General features: G+C 46.0%; 1 protein-coding gene across 2 annotated transcripts in view; it reads left to right on the top strand.

Annotated features, from left to right (window-relative positions):
- BCAS3 (BCAS3 microtubule associated cell migration factor) overlaps positions 1-12,637 on the top strand; it is a 2,570,631-nt gene that overhangs the window by 193,898 nt on the left and 2,364,096 nt on the right. The gene's annotated exons all lie outside the window — the stretch shown is intronic.

The raw sequence follows: 12,637 nt of genomic DNA, 5'->3' as shown, positions 1-12,637 counted from the left end.
ACTGAAGAGAAGAAAATCGGAAAGAGAAGCAGAATGAGGGTCAATAGACCTTTCTGTACAATAATATACAAAGCGTTTCCAACAGCAGGTGTATATCGTTTTAGTGGAGGGACGCCTGGCTGCCAAAATAACTTTACAGACTTCAAGAGGAAGGTCAAAAGCCCATCAACTGCCGCAGCTCAATCTCCACACATGAAGGCGCAGAGTTGACTGGTTCAGGTTGAGAACCTTCCCGTGTTGCTGCAACAGAAGATCCTCTCAAAGGAGCAGCCTGACTGGAGGAGTGATGCTCATTTTGAGAAGCTCAGGATACCAGACTGTCCGTGCCCAATGCAGAGCCACTAGGATTACTTGGGCCCAGTCGTTCTTGATCTTCTTCAGAACTCTGGGCAGAAGTGGTATGGGCGGGAAAGCGCATAGAAGGCCTAAATTCCACTCATAACAAAGCGTCGCAGAGCGATTGCCGCCTTGGAAACTCCAACACGCAATACTGCTGACATTGTGTGTTCTCTGCGGAGGTGCACAGATCTAACCAAGGCTCTCCCCGCTGCTGAAAGAGTCCTTGCGCCACCTATGGTTGGAGATACCACTCGTGATCCACTAGGCATTGACAGCTGAGTTCGTCCACCCTGGTGTTCAGAGAACCAGCCAGGTGTTGAATCACCAGGGTTATATACCCTGCTGTTCCAGCCATGTCCAGAGATGCAGAGCCTCTTGACAAAGGGTCCACAAACCCACACCACCCTGTTTGTTGCAGTACCACATTGCGGTGGTGTTGTCCGTGAACTGCACTACCTTCCCTTTCACAACAGGAAGAAATGCTTTCAATGCTAGCCGGATCGCCCGAAGCTCCAATAAGTCGATATGGATCCCGGATCTGGATGGAGACCAGAGGCCCCTGATCCCTGCCTCTCCCAGGTGGCCACCCCATCCCAGAAGTGACGTATCTGTCACTACTGTGGGATCTGGTTGGGGAAGGGAGAGAAGTCTGCCCTTGACCCAATCGCTGTTCTCTAACCACCACTGAAGGTCTTTTGCAGTTCCCTCCGAGATCTGAACCGTGTCAGTAAGATTTCCCAGATGCTGCACCCACTGGAACTTCAGGTCCCACTGCAGAGCCCTCATATGCCATCTGGCATGCTCCCAGCAGTTTTACACATTTCCCCCATACTCTTGATTCCTCTGGTTCTGAGGAAGATTCACTAAGACTGAGCCCACGTCATTTTAATAGCCCTGGATTGGCTATGAAGGGTGTGATACACAGACCTTCTTCACCTCTCACCATGCCCACCGCTCTGTCTCCCTAACAGGGCAGACCACCTCTCACAGTCGCAGGGGCATGTTCTACACCTCCCACCTCCAGAGTCTGCACCTACATGCCTGGAGATTCAGCGGTGCAACGTGAATTATTTTTCTCTACTCCCTGATGTGGTATTTCTTATTTTATCCGCCATAAGATACATGCCACCAAATCAGTTTACTCTAGAAGATGGTGTAAGTTTGTAAAGTGGTGTATTGAGAATTCTATAGACTCTTTAAAAGGCCTATTTATCTGATATTTTGCGTTTTGCACTTTTCTTGGCGCAGCAGGGCTGTGCAGTTTCAACAGTTTAGGGCTATTTGTCAGCCCTTTCGGCAGTCCTTTGTTTAACCGATCAGCCCTCTCTGTTTAAGTGCGTTCATTATGCCTCAATGGGATCTTAATTTAGTGCTTACTTATCTTATGGGTTCTCCATTTGAACATTTGCATAGCTGTCTTTTAAGGTTGCTTGCTTTTAATACAATTTTTCTGATTGCTATAATGTATGTATGCTAGACGAGTTAGTGAGTTGCAGGCTCTAAGTGTTAAGCCTCCCTTCACGACCTTTTACCCTGATAACTTGGTTTTGAGAACCAAGGTTGCTTTCCTGCAAAGGTGGTTACTCTCTTCCATTTGGGCCAGTCTGTCACCCTTCCTACTTTCTATCCTCCTCTGCATCCATCTAAAGATGTGGAAAGGCTTCATCAATTTGACCCCAAAAGGTCTGTTAGCTTTTATGTCGACAGAACTCGTGATATCTGGCTGGATGATCAGCTGTTTGTTGGTTATGTGGACAAGATAAACAGAAAAGCAGTGCATAAAAGGACATAATCATGATGGATCATCCTTTGCATCAAGAACTGCTATACCATGGCTCACCATGAACCTCCAGAAGGCATTATAGCTCATTCCACTAGAGCTAAGCCTTCTACTTCTGTTTTAGCTTGTGGTGTCCTAGTAGTTGACATCTGTAAAGCTGCAACTTGGGTCTCCCTTCACACTTTTGCAAAGCACTATTGTCTAGCCTTTGAAGTGAGGAGGGACAGTAACTTTGCTTGTTCTGTTTTGCAGGAGTTTTTGGTATAGGCAGACATGCACCCTTCTCCCAGTGTGGGACTGCTTGAGTACTCTATTCAAAAGGTGAGAAATCCTCAGGTAGATATATCCATCAGAAGGACAAGTTACTTACCACCTGTAATTCTTTATTTGGTGGCTGCAGTATCTACCTGTGAATTCCTCACTGACCCACCCACCTCCCTGTTGCTTTTCTGCATATACCCAAAAACGTTTTGTATATATATTTTCAGTTTTTATTTATAAATATTTAGTTTACGGTTCTATGAACTGTATTTAAAATTTTGAGTTAGTTCTGCTATTCGCCTCAAAGGCATGTAAAAAACGGGTGAAAACTGATGTCAGCACACCGACGAGGGGTGCTTATGGCTCCAGTGACATCACGTGAGGTTGCGTGCAGAGCCATGAGCATTGTGATTGGGAGAGATGTCAAGAAAAAAATCTGTGGAATGCTGGCGCATTGGAGATATTCAAAAGGTGAGGCATCTGCAGGTAGATACTGTATCCACCAGAAAAAGCATAACCGAAAAAGTAACTTGGGAGTTTGTTTCTGAAAAACAAAAACTTTGGAAATGTTTAGTGAATGGCCATCAAAACTGACAGTAGACTTAAACCCAATGTTTTGTACGTTGAAAGAAGCCGCTGTGATGGCAGCTCCTTTCAATGTGCAGATATGACTCCTGGGTCAGTGGTCAATTTATTAGTGACATCGAAGTTAGTTTATCTCTGCATGCCTTTGCTGTGTCTTGCATTATATTCAAATGGTAATCTAAGATATTTTAGTGGACCTTTTTTTTCTTCAGGTTATGAAGTTACCTGGTACGTAGATGGTTCAATCCGATACATTACAATTTTTGATTTATTTAAAGTGTTGTATGAAATGCTCTCATAACCCTGAATGCTCTGAAATATTGCATGAACAGAAGAATCAACCTTGGCGGAAGAGTATAACATCATCTGCATATGCTTCAAGTTGTTAATAATGCAAATGTTCTTTAACATCTTTAAAGTTTCTATTGTTTTATCAAGGAGCATGGTAGTGCTTGGAAAGAAATGATAAACAGTGGAGGGGAATAAAGACACCCTTGTGTCTACTACTGTTGATGGTTAAAATAGATTGAAAATAACCCATTTTCTATTAAAGCTGTTCTCAGCCTTCAATAAAGTGGCATTGTAATGTCCTGAGGTTAACCTTGACAAATGTCGATCTGATTCTCCATAACAACTTATCCACACCTATTTCTTCATCTAATGATTTTATGGTTCATTGAGTGTCTTGTTTTCCAGATCATTAAAACATGAGGGTCTACAGCCACGTATTGTCACTGGACAATCCAGTCTGTGAAAGGGCATATAATATTTTGCATAATCTTTAAAAGTCTATCAGCTATTACCTTAGCATACACAGTATCGTTTGAATTTTTCAGAAATATTGGTTGGTAACTACCAGTTCCAATGGGTACTTGACCTCGTTTGGCAGTACTATTTTATGGATTATCATCCACTGCTGTTGTAGGACTCTCATTGTTGGAACAAAACTGCTGGATTAGGGGCAGCAGCAACTCCGTTTGTGGGTGACTGAGTCAATCCCAGACCATCTTGGCAGCTGACAGCCCATTCCTTTCGACTAGCTAGCAACACCTCACCCAAACCTGAAAGAGAAGGCGATTTGCAGCAGCCTCAACAAGACACCCAGTGACTTCTGAGGGAGAAGTTATGGTCAACAAGTCCAACCCCTTTCACTCGTTAGCAAAAGGCCTCATACACACATACAGACAAAGAAAGAGATGCAGGATGGTTTTCAATACATTTATTGAAAAGACTACAATCTAAAATAAAATATATGTGCTGCAGTTATTAGGACAGTGAGGTATAACAATATTAGAATGGTGGTGACCAGCGAGAAGAAAAACAGTCCCAACATATTGGAATGAAATACATAGATGATTTATACCTAGCCCCTAAATCCTAAGCGAGAGCATAGCAGTGTTAGCCCAATCTGTCCATACTTAGTCCATGAGAGGAGCACCCACCCAGTTATTACCTGAAGGAAAGCAGTCTACCCGCTGTCCCCGGGATTGGCTCTAGGGACAGGGCCGAGGTCAGCAATGAAATTGCATCCAGGGTGGATGGAATTACTTCTGTGTTTTCCTCTGGCCTACACCGTGTTTTTATAAGAAAACATATTTTCATTCCATGAAAAGACCTGATGTGGGCAAATGCCTAAGCGTCAGACTGATTGCAAACATTTGTGGCGACAATTAGTGTCTGGATTACCATATACTCTGACTCCCCAACCTTGGACAAGGGGATACATGGTGAAATGTTGTGCACAGAATGATAATAACAATGCTTTTGCAGAAGCACAAAGTTACAGCTGATTAGGAAATAAAAACATCCCAGCTGAAAGCAGGCTAACTAAAAATTAATAAAAAGGAATAAAAAAATTAGAGCACATATGTAGGTAAAAGGGCACAGGCCACAGGCCTAAGCTAAGCTAAAATATGTGTAAACTGAACCCACAATACTGCAAGAAGGAAAAAATGGGATCTATATAGGTACAATAAAGGCTATGCTACAATCTACAGTAACCAGCAAGTGTTCTCTCTGGAGATTACTGAAAACAGAAAGAGCAGGAGCAAAATGGATAGCAATCAAAAAGTTATTCTAAAGATAAGGAACAAAAGCATGGAGAGAAAAATGGAGACTAGGAAACAAAGACGAAAGATATATGGAGAAATAAGAGAGTGTAGGTAAGATAGAGCAAGAGGGTGGACTCGATAGGAAGAAATGTGAGCATGGTAGTTAGGAGTAAGGAATGTTGAAAGGCCAATATATAGTCAATGTTAATGTAGAACAAGCACTGAAGCAGCAGTTTGAGCTAAGACAAGAGTAAAAATATTTAATTTTGAATGTTCTAAAGATACAAGTGCTAGTTCTTGACAACTGGTTAAAGTTGGTTGGAGAAAGTCACTGACGACTCGGATGATTCCTAGTTGAAGAGGAAAAGTGATGGGTGGTGGAGCCATTATAGTTGATGATACAAAAGAAAATCTCAGTTTTCTTAGGTTGGGTTTAGGAAATGCAACAACATCCAGTTTTTGACGGCAGGTAGGCAATCTATAATCTGGTTATGAAGGTAGTCAATGAAAGAGGCAAATGATGAACTGATTTGACAATCATCAAAATGGAAGTGTGAATTAAAGACAAAGGAACAAATAATAGACGCTAACCAAGTTGTATGTAAAAAAAAAAAAAGTAGTGGACCAGAAATTGAACCTTGAGAAGCACCATAGAGATCAGGTTATTTAGAGAATATAATCCTTTTCCAGGAAATTGAAAAGGAGTGGTTAATCGGATAGGAATAAGGTGATCTACTTTGTTTAAAGAATCAGAGAGATCAATGAGAATTCTAAAAGAAGATTCTGTATTGTTTTGAGACTAGCATACAGTGTTGGAGAGGAAAAGTAGTGAAGACTCAGTAGAGCACCTACGATGAAAACCATATTGAACAGAAGACTGAGAAGATTATTGGGCTGGAGTAAAGAAAAAAGTTGAGGGAAAAATGGATTTTCCAATGTCTTAGAAAGGAACGCATGCAGAGAAATAGGCCAGATACTAGAGAGATCATTTGATCACAAGAGGGGCAGGAAATACGTCAGTAAGAGATGCAATAGGTTTTGCCCTGGGTTGACAGTCAAGATCATCTAGTTCTGAGACTACACATTATTTTAGCCAACCTGAGTAGTATGTAGCATATAAATGGTTGTCTTCAGGAAGAACAATAGTGGTTAGCGATTTGATAATATGAGCTTTTAGCTATGATGCTTCATCTTGCAAGTACTAACTCAACATCCGGTCAGTGGCAGAAAGCAAAATAGAATCTTCCCCTCACTTCAGAATCTTCATTTATGTTTTCAGAACATCTCACAAATATATTAAGGCTTATTTGAGTGTGGGGGTTCTTTCTAGTGCAAAGACGACAGGGCCTTACTTTATGCCCATGCTCCCAGTCCTTCTAGGATAGAGGAAATTAGAGTTTTCTTAATTTGAGTGGAAGCCCAGAGGGAGCCATAGAGCTACCACTCTCCTAATGCACTTGGACATTGCTTTGTTGATTAGTATGGGTAGTCCAAGTATTTGTTTTTAAGCTAATAATGTTTTGGCCTCTGCAAAGATTAAAAACTTTCTTAGTTTACTGTTTTACTTGATTTACATTTACTGTCCCTCTCTTTATGCCTAGTTGTCTCCTCTTATTGCTTCTTGCTTGTCTTTTTCATTGTCCCTCATTTCCTCCACTTACTGCTTACTTCTTGTCTCACCTCTAACTTTTTTTTGTTGTGCCTCTCCCCCTCTACTACACTTTGTTGTCTGCCATATGTTTATACTTACAATCTCTCTCTTTGCATCTGTTTCCTTTTGTGCCACTCATCTCTTACTTTTTTGCTCTTTCCTTTCTTGTGCTCCTCATTTTTCAGCCCCTTCTTCCCCTCCAAGAAACCTTCCTAAGGTGACATTTGCGCGGATGCACAGCAGAAACAGGAAAGGCAATTCCTTCTGCGCCCTGTCTGCACCCTGCGCCAAGACCCCTGGTCCACCGACCACCCACCACACCCGAAGATGCTACTTGACTGTAGTCTCCCATGCTCTCAACCCTGGATGCCTGCCCCCATACTGTACTCAGGCCTTCCCTACACGGACAAAAGGTGCATTCTCCTGCCCCACTTGCTGCTGCTTCTGCCCTACCACTGACCGCCACTAACCACCATCTCCTCCTCAACATACCACACACAACCACACCAAGCCCTCTGCCACCTCACACAAAACACACCACACCCGCACTTGCCTTCTTCTTAGCATCTTCTCCACCACCTCTACTCACACCTGTGACCAGCTAGAACACATGACTTTCAAAATCAGCCCCTCAAGCACCATAACCCTGGAAGGAGATCTACTTTACCTCCCTCCGGGACCCAGATCAAATTGTAGCTCCACTCTCGCTGACCTCATTGCCCCTCTGGCCCTCACATCCAACTACTTCATTCTAAACAGCGATTTCACCTTCAACCTAGATAACTAGACCAACCCCCTCCAGCTCCATGTCTCTCCTGCAAAACCTCAGCATCTTTGGACGCACCCAACAAATAAATGAACCCAGTCATGTGGCCGGATACTTCCTCGACCCCATCTTTACAAATGTTACCAACATCACAATAGACAATCCTATAGAGTGCCACCCTGCCTCTACGATACAGTGTATCTCACTTTACAGCCTGAGGGCATAAATAAAGGCAATGTTATCTCTCATGATGATTATGCGCTTCCCCAGTTGTACTTTGTCTTTGTGTGTGTGTGTCCCTCTCTGTTGAACCAGAAGTCACTTGCCGCAGCCTTACCTTGCTCTAGGCCGAATGCCATAGTGGTGATGAGAACGTCGGTGTCCTGGCGTGCTGAGAAAGATAGAAATAAGTTGCTGGTCAGCTATGCACCACACAGGTGCAGGCAGCAGAGTCAGCGGCTCTGCGGCAGGCGAACCGCTGTGATCTCCAGCAGTCTATCGGTGTAGGAAGTGCCCCACCCGCAGGCAAGAAGAGCCTAGTCCCGGCTGCATGACCACACCCAATCCTGTCTGGCACAGTGTGTCCCTCCCCCAGCTCTCTTGCACTCTGCTGAGTCACATTTCAGGGCCTTAAAAGAGCAGCGTAGCCCGCCGTGGTGCAGAGACTGGCACGGCCGAATACCGTGGCTGCTGTGCCACCCAGTGTCAGCTGTTTACACCGCACCTCGCTTTTGGAGGGCCTATACCGTGATGACGTCCAGACAACAGCAGGGCTTCAAACGGTTCTTTTCATCAAGAGCTCCAGCGGCTGAGTCGGGCTGAAATGAACTCACCTGGGGCCACATGCGGAGCGACTGTCAGCTTTTATTTCAGTCTGCCCACAAGCATGAGTCACCTGAATATTAGGCATGCACAGACAGTCCATCGTCTCAATAAGAAAGAAATGAGAATCCTTATTAATGCAAAAAGTACAGCAATGCATATGCCAGGTACACAAGGGGCTTGAGTAGATTGGCCCAGCCCTGGGGTTAACAACACAGGAAAACGTAACAAAGATGAATGATAAAAAATAAACAACAAACACTAGACAAGGATTAACACAGCAGAAACCCCAAAATATATGTTGGCTACAGCCGTAGACACAGACAACAAAATGGTCTCATGCCATAGAGGTGCGTGGCACATAGGAACACAAGCTCAAAGAAAAAAAAAAAGATGATGTCAAACCAATCAGCAAAACACCATACCGGTGTGGGAGGTGCCCCACCCACAGGAGAGAAGAGCCTGGTCCCGGCTGCGTGGCCACACCCAATCCTTCCTGGCACAGTGTGCCCCTCTCCCAGCTGTCTTGCGCTCTGCTCAGCTACATTCCAGGGCCTCACAAGAGGAGCGTGGCCTGCCATGGCGCAGAGACTGGCACGGCCAAAGACCATGGCTGCTGTGCCACTCAGTGTCTGCTGTTCACACCGCACCTCGCTTTTGGAGGGCCTACGCCATGACGACGTCCAGACAGCAGCAGGACCTCAAAAGGAATGCAAATTGTGCGCATTCCTCTGCCATGGAAATGCCAGACAAACAGCCACAGCCTCCCCACGCTGGCACCAGTGGATTGGATGCCTGGAGCACTACTTTCGCACCATGTGTGAAACAGATGGGACGGTGAAGAGATCCATGATCCTCCACATCAGCGGCGCTGGGCTATATGGCCTGTTCATATGCCTTGCCAACACAGGAGGAGATAATGACTTTGACGCTGCAGTAGCAGCATTAAACCACCACTTTAATCCCTAACTCAACCCAAATTACAAGAGGTTCAAACTGAGAGAGTCTTGGACAACGTCCCCCTAGACAACATCCTGATACTGGTGAGAATCCACAAACTGGCAGACATGAGTGCTGAGGACATAGACGCAGCATTGACAAAGGGGGAGGCCGCAACGAACGCAACCCTGCAGCAAAAGTTAAAGAATAGCAAGTCAGTGCCATCCACAGATGCCCTGCCTGGCTGTGCAACACTGCCACACCCAAGCAACCTGAGAAAGGATGCTGCAACTGAAGGTCTGACACACCAGACACTCAATGAGTGCCCAGCACAAGGGAAGGCGTGCTCGAAGTGTGGGCACATAAACCATTTCGCCAACGTATGCCGCAGCAGTGGGCCCAACACTGGTACAGGATAACGATGGCAAGGGCGGCCTACTCTACGCCAGCTATCCCTCGAGGAGGATACAGCAGGACACTGTGCGTCGGCCAGAGTCCATAAAGAACATGCCTCAATGAGGACGGCGAAGTTCGTGCAGAGAAAGCCACTGAAAACGACCCCGCTGATGTGCACGGTTGACATCGAAGGCACCCCGATCACAGCTGTCATTGGCACAGGTGCATCCGTGAACGGCATGGACTCAACCCAGTACCACAAACTCAGGCCACAATCGAAGCTGTCACCCACCAAAGCCAGGATCTACACGTATGGGGGCACTGAGCTGTTACCACTGAGAGGAGCCGTAGAGGTAACAGTTAAGAACGAAGGAAAGGTGACACAAGCCTGATTCCACATGGCCAGAGAGGTCACAGGCACTCTCCTAAGGTGCCACACTGTGGAAGATTTGGGGTTGGTTTTCTTTGCTTGGAGTGGCATGACTCGCATGTTGCGAACATTCTACAACAGTTTTCACAGCTGTTCTTCGGGTTGGGACGCCGGAAGGACCTGAAGGTAAAGCTTCACATTGACAAGACTGTGTGACCTGTTGCTCTCATGCACAGGAGAGTTGCCTTCTACCTGCACCAATTGGTGGTGAAGGAGTTAGACCAACTTCAATAACTTGGGGTGATCAGGAAAGTCACTGGGCCCACCCCATGGGTCTCACCACTTGTAATAGCCCCGAAGCCTGAACAACCAGGAACCATAAGACTATGCATTTACATGAGGCTCCCAAACAAACCAATATGCCAAGAGCAACACATCGCCCCCACAGTTGATGACATAGTGGCAGACCTCAATGGAGCTAGGTGGTTTTCAAAGCTGGACCTCAATGTGGCCTACCAACAGCTCGAACTGGATGAGGCTAGCCAGTGTATTACTACATTCTCAACTCACGTGGGCCTCCACAGATGCAGACTACATTTTGGAATTTCAGCAGCAGCAGAGGTGTTTCAGAAAGTCATCCGAAAAAACCCTTTCAAGGCTGGTTGGAGTGCTAAACATTAGCAACAACATTTTGATATACTCTGACATGCTGGAAGACCACCATGTGCAGCTGAGGGCCCAACTGAAGCGGTTAGCAGACTGCGAGCTAACCCTCCACAAGTAAGAGTGCTTGTTCTACACCAATATTATTTAAAAAAATATATACCACTTCTCAAATGAAGGGCTTCAGGTGGACCTTAAGGTTGAAGCCATCAGGAACACAGCCATCCCAAAAAATGCTTTGGAGGTGGAGAAGTTTCCTTGGCATGGCCAACTAATGCAGGCGCTTCATCCTGAGCCTGGCCACTCTATCTGAGCTGCTATCGACACTAACAAAGCACAACTGTCTATGGGACTGGAACACATGAGCTACCCGAGCATTCCGAGAGGTAAAAGAGGCCCGCCTGGTAGATGCAACAATGGCATATCTCAACCCAGAACGCAAAACAAAACTGGTAGTGGATTCGAGTTTCATTGGCCTTGGCACCAAACTCCTACAAGAAAAATGTAGGTTCCCATTGCCTATGCAAGTTGAGCACTCATGGAAACCAAGTATTCCCAGATTGAGAGTGAGGCACTAACAATCTGTTGGGCATGCCCACATTTCCACCTGTACCTCTGCAGGCAGAGGTTCCGGGTTGTGACTGACCACAAACCACTTGTCCAACTCTTTGCTGGCACAGCAAGAAGTGGACCACCTCACATTGAGCAGTGGGCCATGCAGCTCCAACCCATACGTGTTCAAGGTTGTGTATCAACTGGGGGTGAACAATCCAGCAGACTATTTGTCCAGACACCCACCAGCACAGGCTTGCACTGATACCACTGATGAGGACGACAGTGCAGAGGAGTTCGTAAGGATGGTGGTCCACTATGCCTGCCTGAGAGCACTATCCATCCTGGAGATTCAAGAAGACGTGGAAATTTATGCAGGCCTCTCCGAGGCAAATGAGGCGCTCAGCAGGAGACAGTGGCTCAACTTCCTGAGCAACTTCCTAAAGCATTAACTCCAGATAAAGAAACATTGATGAGCCAAATCTGGCGGACGCATGATGAGCTCAGCATAAGTAAAGAAGGGCTGCTCCTCCGTGGACTTCAGATTTGTAATGCTTAGGAGCTTAAGGGTGAACTAGCACACCAGGGTCCCCAAGACATTGCAAAGACCAAAGCACGCCTCAAAGACAAGATATGATTCCCTGGCATAGGTAGCAGGGCGGATGACAGAGTTAGAGGCTGCCAGTCCTGTCCCAATACGAGCAGGGATCCACTGTCTGCCTGCTTGAGAGTGGTCTTGCGTCAGCTTGGACTTCAGCAGTTTTCCGGGTGGCTGACTCACATCAGTGGTGATAGACAGCCACACCAAGTACCCTGTCATAAAACATGTGCTGTCATCGGACTTCTTTAATGTGAGGCCCGCACTGGAGAAGATATTCACATTGCTGGGGACTCCAGAGAAGATAAAAACAGACAATGGAGCCCCATTCCAGGGTCAGGAGTTTGTCATACATACTCAGCCTAAGCATTGCTTTAAGCGCTCCCTGAATAAGGTGCTGCGGATTGGAGTGGAGCAAGGGGAGGATGCAGAGTGCTGCCTTAATCGCTTTCTGACGTGGGGCACATTACCACAAGATGTGCCCCAACTGACCTACTGATGAGGAGACACACTCGAGACGTCATTCCGGCAGGACCCAGCTGGAGCCCCACTGTCATCGACACCCAGGCCACTCGGGAGAAAAGAAAGACCATGAATTATCAGGCTAGTCAAGCGTGCAAGGCTGTTGTCCCACATCTAGTGGTAGAAGACAAGGTGATCATGAGAGATCGACACCCAGGGTGGAAGTTCCTCACTCTGTTCGAGAGGGAAGTGGGGGAAATCCTCAAAAGTCATGGGACAATGATCATAGTCCAGTGAAGCTTGTCCACCATGTCCAGAAATGTTTCCTGGTTCAAGCAGATCAGATCGCAAGCGATGGAACAGGGCAACTTCTAGGAGGTGATTGAATAGGCACCCGAAGGC

This window comes from Pleurodeles waltl, chromosome 3_1 (assembly GCF_031143425.1).
Source record: "Pleurodeles waltl isolate 20211129_DDA chromosome 3_1, aPleWal1.hap1.20221129, whole genome shotgun sequence".
Classification (NCBI taxonomy): Eukaryota; Metazoa; Chordata; class Amphibia; order Caudata; family Salamandridae; genus Pleurodeles; species Pleurodeles waltl.
This window is presented reverse-complemented; position numbering and strand designations above follow the sequence as displayed.